This window comes from Cricetulus griseus, chromosome X (genome assembly GCF_003668045.3).
Source record: "Cricetulus griseus strain 17A/GY chromosome X, alternate assembly CriGri-PICRH-1.0, whole genome shotgun sequence".
NCBI classification, from domain to species: Eukaryota; Metazoa; Chordata; class Mammalia; order Rodentia; family Cricetidae; genus Cricetulus; species Cricetulus griseus.
Genome location: NC_048604.1, coordinates 123039914 through 123049422, shown reverse-complemented (window position 1 = coordinate 123049422; position 9509 = coordinate 123039914). Strand labels below are relative to the sequence as shown.

General features: G+C 40.5%; 1 pseudogene; it reads right to left on the bottom strand.

The window, feature by feature from the left end:
- Nucleotides 1-201: 201 nt before the first annotated feature.
- Nucleotides 202-8660, bottom strand: LOC100759125 (annotated as a pseudogene).
- Nucleotides 8661-9509: the final 849 nt, after the last annotated feature.

Below are 9509 nucleotides of genomic sequence, written 5' to 3'. Positions count from 1 at the left end.
GGGTGGTTGCTATGCTCTCTACGTCATTGCTGTGCGCTTGTCCGTAAAGCACACCCAGAGCCATAAAGCATAGCACCACCAGCTAACTTCTGATTGGTTCCTTGTCACAAGACAGGCATCTGACTTTCTGGTTTCTAGGACAAGGTCATAGAAGCACATGTTCAACCATTATGGCTGCCAAAAGGGAAGCCGGTTCCTTCACTAGTTGTTATACAGTGCATAGAGACAGGCGAGTGTCAGTCCTGCCAGGCCACCACGTGCTATTCCTCGAAGACCACCTGGACATTTATACAACATTCCTGTCATGGTTCCAGCTGCTACTACGTTGAGGTCATTTCTGCACCCTGTGTTTTCTCAATGATAACACCAAATGCACTACAGAGCAAACCAGGAACCCAGAGTATTAGCCCAAAGTGCCCCTTGCCTAGTCACCATATTCAAAATCTGTACATTTCTTGGTTTGGACCAGGCCATGCTCTGGGTTTCCTTCAATCCTAGCCGAAGACGTTCATTGCCCCAAATGCAACCCCTGTCATGCAACATCCTCATGGTAAAGAAAGCTAGTTCAAATTGGCCTCGGGTTTTGTTAGCTCCAGTGGGCAAAATAAACTCATCAGTATCCTGAACAAGATATCGTGGATCCACATTTAAATATGGAGACAGGATTCATACCAGTTAGCAGAACGCCGGCCAGCTCCTCCCGCTCCGAAGCAGCCGGCTAACCCACCAGATGTTTTGTTGGCACTCCCCCTGCCCCTGCCACCCTCCGTGACAGGTCAGCAAAGTGTGGAGGGCTTCCCACCATCACCTCAGGCAGGGGTCGGGTGCTTGACCTTGGTCCCCACAGCAAGAGAGGGAAGACCCGTCTTCCGCGTTCCTACTGCCACCTTCAAACGATAAAGTTGTTTTATTAAGAATAAAGAGTTTCCGCTTTCCACCGACCGACCCAGGAACGAGATGAGTGAGGCTCTGCCCTCACCCAACTCCCACCCAAACCATCACTAACCCCGAACACCCCCACCCAAACCCCCCACCCCCGCCTGCGCCTGCCTTCTTGGAGTAGACACGCCCAGGAAGGGTGGAGCTCCCTTCTCCTTGAATCTGGTAGCACCCCACTCTTCCATCTCTTTCCGCCAAACGATCAACAAGGAGTGAGGAGACTACCAGGAGAGGCAAGACCATCCAGAGTTGTGGACATTGAATTCCTGGCACCCACACACCACCGGGTCACAAGAGGAGATAGAGAGACCCCACCTGCACCCACTAAAAGAAGATATGGAAAGAAGACAAAATAAGATTTCACTCAACAACAGAAAGACCAATATGACACCACCAGAATCTAGGGACTCCACTCCAGCAAGATCTGAAAAGCCCAACACAGAGCAAGAAGATGAGATGTGCCTCAAAAATTATCTCAGTAAGATGATACAGACCTTTAAAGAGGAAACAAGAAAATCCCTTAAAGAAATAGAAGAAAATGCAAACAAAAAATTACACGAAATGGAGGAAAAGACAAACCAAAAAATTCAAGAAATAAACAAATCTCTTAAAGAATCTAAAGAAAGCCAATAAAAAACATCCAAACAAGTGAAGGAAGTTCTTGAAACAGTTCAACACATGAAAGCTGAAATAGACACAATAAAGAAAACACAGAATGAGGCGATGCTGGAAATGGAAAGGCTGGATAAACGATCAGGAAATAAAGACATGAGTATAACCAATAGAATTCAAGAGATGGCAGAGAGAATCTCACCTATTGAAGACTCGCAAGAGGATATACATTCATCAACCAAAGAAAACCTCAAGTCCAACAAATCCCTAACACAAAATATCCAGGAAATATGGGACACCGTGAAAAGACCAAACCTAAGAATAATAGGTGTAGAAGAAGGTGAAGAAACACTGCTCAAAGGTACAGAAAACATATTCAACAAAATCATAGAAGAAAACTTCCCCAACCTACAGAAGGATATGCCTATGAAAGTACAAGAAGCTTACAGGACACCAAACAGATTGGACCACAAAAAGAGGTCCCCCTGATACATAATAATCAAAACTCCAAATCTACAAAATAAAGAGAAAATATTAAGAGCAGCAAAGGAAAAAGGCCAAGTAACATATAAAGGCAAACCAATTAGAATCACACCAGACTTCTCAATGGAAACTCTGAAAGCCAGAAGGTCTTGGATAGATACCCTACAAGCACTAAGGGAGCATGGATGTCAACCCAGACTACTGTACCCAGCAAAACGTTCAATCACTATAGATGGAGAAAACAAGATATTCCATGACAAAAACAGATTTAAACAATACGAATCCACAAATCCAGCACTACAGAAGGTTCTGGAAGGAAAACTAAAACCCAACGAACAAAACTGCAATCACAAAAACACTGGCAATAGATAATCTAATTTTACCAAACACAAAAAGAACCAGGAGGGCGAAATCCACATGCAATGACACCGCCAAAAATAAATCCAAAACAAAGAAGAACCAATGGACATTAATATCCCTAAATGTCAATGGTCTTAACTTACCCATAAAAAGATATGGGCTAACAGAATGGATACAAAGACAGAATCCATTCTTCTCCTGTTTACAAGAAACACACCTCAATTTCAAAGACAGGCGATACCTCAGAGTAAAAGGATGGGGAAAAATTTTCCAATCAAATGGGCTCAAGAAACAAGCTGGTATAGCAATCCTAATATCTAACAAATTAGACTTTAAACTAAAAGCAATCAAAAGAGATGAAGAAGGGCATTTCATACTCATCACAGGAAAAGTCCATCAAGATGAAGTCTCAATCCTGAACATCTATGCCCCAAATACGAAAGCACCCACATTTGTAAAAGAAACATTACTAAAGCTCAAACTACACATAAAACCACACACACTTATAGTAGGAGACTTCAACACCCCCCTTACACCACTAGACAGGACCATCAGACAGAAACTTAACAAAGAAACAAAGGATCTGAAAAAAGTTATGACCCAACTGGGTTTAACAGATATCTATAGAACATTCCATCCAAACACAAAAGATTATACCTTCTTCTCAGCACCACATGGCACCTTCTCTAAAATTGACCACATAGTAGGCAACAAAGCAAACCTCCATAATTACAAAAGAATTGAAATAACCCCCTGTGTCTTATCAGATCATCATGCATTAAAGCTAGAATTCAACAACAATACGAATGGCAGAAAATCTACATACTCTTGGAAAAATGAATAACACCGAATTGCACCATTCCTGAGTTGAAGAAGAAATAAAAAAACAACTTAAAGACTTCCTAGAATCTAATGAGAATGCAGACACAACATACCCAAATTTATGGGACACTTTGAAAGCAGTGCTAAGATGGAAGTTCATAGCACTAAGTGCCCACATGAAGACACTGGAGAAAAGTCACATTAGAGAATTGACAGAACAACTGAAAGCTTTAGAACAAAAAGAAGCAAATTCATCAAGGAGGAGTAGACGCCAGGAAATAATCAACCTGAGAGCCGAAATCAACAAAGTAGAAACTAGGAAAACAGTACAAAGAATCAATGAAAACAAAGAGTTGGTTCTTTGAGAAGATCAACAAGATAGACAAACCTCTAGCCAAACTAACCAAAAGGCAGAGAGAGAGCATGCTAATTAACAAAATCAGAAATGAAAAGGGGGATATAACAACGGACACTGAGGAAATCCAGAAAATCATCAGGTCATACTTTGAAAACCTGTACTCCACAAAATTCGAAAATCTAAAGGAAATGACAGCTTTCTGAAGGAATATCACTTACCAAAATTAAATCAAGATCAGATAAACAGTTTAAATTAACCTATAACCCCTAATGAAATAGAAGCAGTCATCAAAAGCCTCCCAACCAAAAAAGGCCCAAGGCCAGATGGCTTCACTGCACAATTCTACCAGAAATTCAAACAAGAACTAATTCCAGTTCTCCTCAAACTGTTCCACACAATAGAAGCAGATGGGATATTGCCAAACTCTTTCTACCAGGCTACAATCACTTTGATACCCAAACCACACAAAGATATGATTAAGAAAGAGAACTACAGACCGATATCCCACATGAACATCGATGCTAAAATACTCAATAAAATATTGGCGAACCGAATCCAAGAACATATCAGAAAAATCATCCACCATGATCAAGTAGGCTTCATCCCAGGGATGCAAGGATGGTTCAACATATGAAAATCCATCAATGTAATCCACCATATAAACAAACTGAAAAAGAAAAACCACATGATCATCTCACTAGACACTGAAAAAGCCTTTGACAAAATCCAACATCCCTTCATGATAAAGATCTTGGAGAGAACAGGAATAACAGAAACATATCTAAACATTATAAACGCAATATACACCAAACCAACAGCCAACATCAAACTAAATGGACAGAAACTCAAAGCGTTTCCTCTAAAATCAGGAACAAGACAAGCCTGTCCACTCTCTCCATATCTCTTCAATATTGTACTTGAAGTTCTGGCTATAGCAATAAGACAAGAAAAGGGGATCAAAGGGATACAAATTGGAAAGGATGAATTCAAACTTTCACTATTTGCAGACGACATGATACTTTACATTAGTGACCCAAAAAATTCTACCAGGAAACTCCTACGGCTGACAAACACTTTCAGTAATGTAGCAGGATACAAAATTAACTCAAAAAAATCAGTAGCCCTACTATACACAGATGATAAATCCAATGAGAAAGAAATCAGGGAAACATCACCTTTCACAATATCCACAAGCAACATAAAATATCTTGGGGTAACACTAACCAAAAAAGTGAAAGACCTGTACAATAAGAACTTTGAGACTTTAAAGAAAGAAATTAAAAGAAGATACCAGAAAATGGAAAGATCTCCCATGCTCTTGGATAGGTAGAATTAACATAGTAAAAATGACAATCTTGCCAAAAGCAATCTACTGATTCAACGCAATCCCCGTCAAAATCCCAACACAGTTTTTCACAGACATTGAAAGAACAATACACAACTTTATATGGAAAAATTAAAAAACTCAGGATAGCCAAAACAACTCTTTACAATAAAGGATCTTCTGGAGGCATCACCATCCCCGACTTCAAGCTCTACTATAGAGCCATAGTTCTGAAAAAAGCTTGGTATTGGCACAAAAATAGACAAATAGACCAATGGAATCGAATTGAAAACCCTGATATTGACCCATGCACCTATGAATACCTTATTTTTTGACAAAGGTGCTAAATCTATACAATGGAAAAAAGATAGCATCTTCAGCACATGGTGCTGGTACAATTGGATTCGGACATACAGAAAAATGCAGATAGATCCATACTTATCACCATGCTAGTTAGTGTCTTCTATCCATGGCAGGAAAGCTGTGCACATGAAATCTCAATAATACGGTTGCCTAAACAAGACCTGCATAATGACAATGCCAGTTGACATGCCAGTATGGGTGGGGGAAGAGTTCACAAGATCTCACCCTTACATGAAGAACTACAAGACAATCGATGGCTGTTGACAGAGGGTGTATTAGTTACATTACTGTTGCTATGATAAAACACCATGTCCAAGGTGACGTAAAGAAGAAAAAGTTTATTTGGCTTATAGTTTCAGAGCATTAGAGTCTGTAATACTTTTAGATGGGAAAGGGACAGTATGGGGGCAGGCAGCAGGCATGGTAGCAGGAGCAGGAAGCTGAGAGCTAATGTCTTTAATCATATGTATGAAACAGAGAGAGTGAGCTGGAAATGGTGCATGGCATTGTAATCTCAAAGCCCGCTCCTGGTGACATACTTCCTTAAGCAAGGCCACACCTCCTAAACCTCCCCCAAAGTACCACCAATTGGGGACCAAGTGTTCAAATGCCCTAAGTGGGAACATTTTCATTCAAACCACTATAGAAAAAGACTCTGTTTTCTATAGAGACAAGCTCCTTTATAGGGCATATACATACGTGTGTGTGTGTGTGTGTGTGTGTGTGTGTGTGTGTGTGTGTGTGTGTGTGTGATTTTTAATAATTAAAGGGGAGGTTATAAACTTTAGAGGGAGTGGAGAAGACACAGGAAGACTTGGACAAAGACAGAGGGAGGGCTAGAAATTATATAAATATAGGGCTCATGTATGAAATTCTCAAAAAATTAAAAATTTAAATTAAAAGTTGTATATATAAAATACAATTTTGTTTTTAAAAAGATTAAGGAGAGTCGGGGAAGAATAGAGGAGAACAAGAAAAGAGACACCATAATAGAAGGAGCCGTTATAGGTTTTAAGAGAAACCTGGCACTAGGGGAATGTCCAGAGATCCACAAGGATGACCCCAACTAAGAATCTAAGCAATAGTAGAGAGGCTACCTTAAATGCCCTTCCCCTATAATGAGAATGATGACTACCTTATATGCCGTCCTAGAGCCTTCATTCAGTAGCTGGTAGAAGCAGAAGCAGACACCCAGAGCTAAACACTGAGCTGAACTCCTGGAATCCAGTTGTAGACAGGGAGGAGTAAAGAGCAAAGGGGTCAAGACCAGCTTGGGGAAACCCACAGAAACAGCTCTTCTGAGCAAGGGGGACATAAAGACTCCAGACTGTCAGCTGGGGAACCAGCATTGGACCAAACGAAGACTTCTGAAAGTGGGTGTCAGATAGAAAGCGTGGGCAGTCTATGGGGCCTCTGGCAGTGGAACCAGTATTTATCCCTATTGCACAAATGGACTTTGGGAGCCCATTCCCCATGGAGGGCTACTCTCTCAGCCTAGACACACGGGGGAGGGCGTAGGCCCTGCTCCAAATGATATGACAGACTTCTTGATTCCCCCATGGAAGGCCCCACTCTCCCTGGGGAGTGGATGGGGGTGGGATGGGGGTTGGTGGGAGACATGGGAGGATGAGAGGGAGAAGAAACTGGGATTGATATGTAAATAAGATTGTTTCTAAATTAAAAATAAAGATTAGGGAGAAATCAAATACTTTTAGATGAGAAAGGATTTTGTATAAAGATTTTATCCTAAAGATAAAGGATTATTTCAAAATGGAAGTAAAGTGAAATTAGGGAAAAAATTAAATGTTTAAGCATGTCACAAGAAGACTTCTGAAAGTTACAACTTAAAATAGTATGGCTTTGCAAAAACATGTTTAAAGAGCAGATATTTTCTGTTTTGTCAAATAAGTGCTTATACTTTCTCCTGAGTTTGTCAGGCTTCTAATTAGAATCATCAGTCTTTGTTAAGATTTATCTGTTCCACAGTAGGTAAAATTTAAACCACATTTTGTTCTTCAATATTGATGGAACTGAGATTCTGGGTGTTCAATAGCCATATTTGGAGGCTAAAAGGACCAGGTCAGCTAGGTCTCAAGGGATGATGGGACACTTCTAAAAGCATGCTATAGCTCGGGTAAGTCACTTGTCTTTTTGATCAGTGAAACCATGGACATGCCAGAGGTTTGATGGGGAATGTTCTAATGTGTATGTTTGGTTGATGAATAAAATACTGTTTGGCCAGACAAGAAGTGAAGTGATGTAGCTGGGCAGAAATTTGTCACTAGCTAACCAGAGAGGTCTGCAGGTCTGTACAGATAGACAGGAAGTGATGTAGCTGGGCAGAATCAGAATATAAGCAGGGACAAACAGGAAATCACTCTCTTTTCTTCTCTATGGAGACTCTGAGCAGACATGATGTAGACCCCAATGGAGTAAGAGGCCCAGACCTTTCCTCTGGTAATAGAAGACCATGTGGAAAAACTTAGATTTATAGAAATGAGTTAATGATTAAGAATAAGAAACCATAACCAAAATGCCAACAGTTTCATAATTAATATAGTGTCTGTGTGTCTCTTTGGGGGCAGAGAAGGGTGGCGGGACCTAGCTGGTCCAAGAGTCCAAGAAACCTCATGTTACAGAGGTTGGACGTAGCCAGGTTAGCAAGATCCTGGCTTACCCCAGCAGATAGCACAAGGTAGAGAGAAACTAAAGGACTTATGGGAATCTGTCCAAGTCCCTAAAAGTCACTTCTAAGGAGCCTCAACTGACCTTAAAAGTAAAAAAAGAAAAAAAAAGTGAGGGTAGAGAGATAGATCATTGGTTATGACTTTCTGCTCTTCCAGAGGATCTAAGTTTGGTTACCAGTACCTGAGTTGGAGGGCTCCTATCTATCTGTTCTAATATTATTTAAAGTTTCAGAATAAGACCTGAACTATTCAAAGTACTTTCAAGTAATTTAACTCCATTCTTGAAGCAACCTAATAATATTTGGAGAGGAAATGCATGCCCAGTATTGTATTGTAAATCTGACCAAGAACCCATGGCTGCAGGCCTACAGGCCCCAGTAGTGAATCTACTACTAACAGTCTGCTAAATCAGAATAGCATTAAATGGCCCTCTAAATTCACGTCTATACCCATAGATTAGTGCAGCTTTCAGAACTCATCAGAGACGCATCTTTGTCTAGTTGCTAGTAGTCAATGCAGAAACTCAGCATTAATAAAAATACAGAGAGTGTTAGTGGAGTTCTCAGCCACAGAGAAAACATCTTACATCACTCCCAGTACTCAGGGGCAGGAAGCATCCCAGAAGAGAGGGCAGGAAGACTGGAAGAGCAGAGAAGTCCAGGTGAACCAGAGAGAAACTATCTTTTAGACAAAACAGGATTGCTGCATTCATGGCCGCTGAACAGACTTACGGAACATCAAGCCAGTCAACATTCAAACACAGAGTGGGGAGGGTTCATGAGCCCCAAGCCCTGAGGAGTTATTGGCAGTTGTTGAAAGTTTTTGTTGGGTCTAAGAATTTCCTGAGTAGTCTTTAACGACTTTGTGCAAATAACAACTTCTTATTTTTATCCCTTTTATTATTTCTATTGTTCTATTGTTGTGGCTAGAATTTCAACCATTATATTGAACATGACTGTTGACAATTTAAAAAACAAAACTTGTCTTGCATCCGATTTTTTGTTTTTTGATGTAGCTCTGGCTGTCCCCGGAACTTGCTATGTAGACCAGCCTGGCCTTGAACTCACAGAGATCCACTTGCCTCGGCTTCCCAACTTCCGGAACTCTTGGCTATAGATCTGACATATAGACATATACTATGCTGAAGCATGTTCCTTCTCTTCCTAGTTTATTCAGCATTTGAATCAGGAAAGGATGATCTTTTTTTTTTTTTTTTGCAGATTTTTTTTTATTTGAATTAGAAACAAGATTGTTGTTTTACATGATAATCCCAGTTCCCTTGTCCCTCCCATCATCCCCTACCCTGCCCCCCAACTAAAACCCTACCTATCACACACATATCCTTTCTGCTCCCCTGGATGGTGAGGACTTCCATAGGGTGTCATCAGAGTCTATCATATCTCTTGGGATAGGACCTAGGCCCACCCCCGTGTGTCAAGAGTATTCCTCTATGTGGAATGGGCTCCCAAAGTAAGGCTGATATTTTTAAAGGCCTTTAAAAGCATCTGTTGAAATGATTGTGATATTTTTGTCCTTGATTCTGTTTATATGCTGTATTACA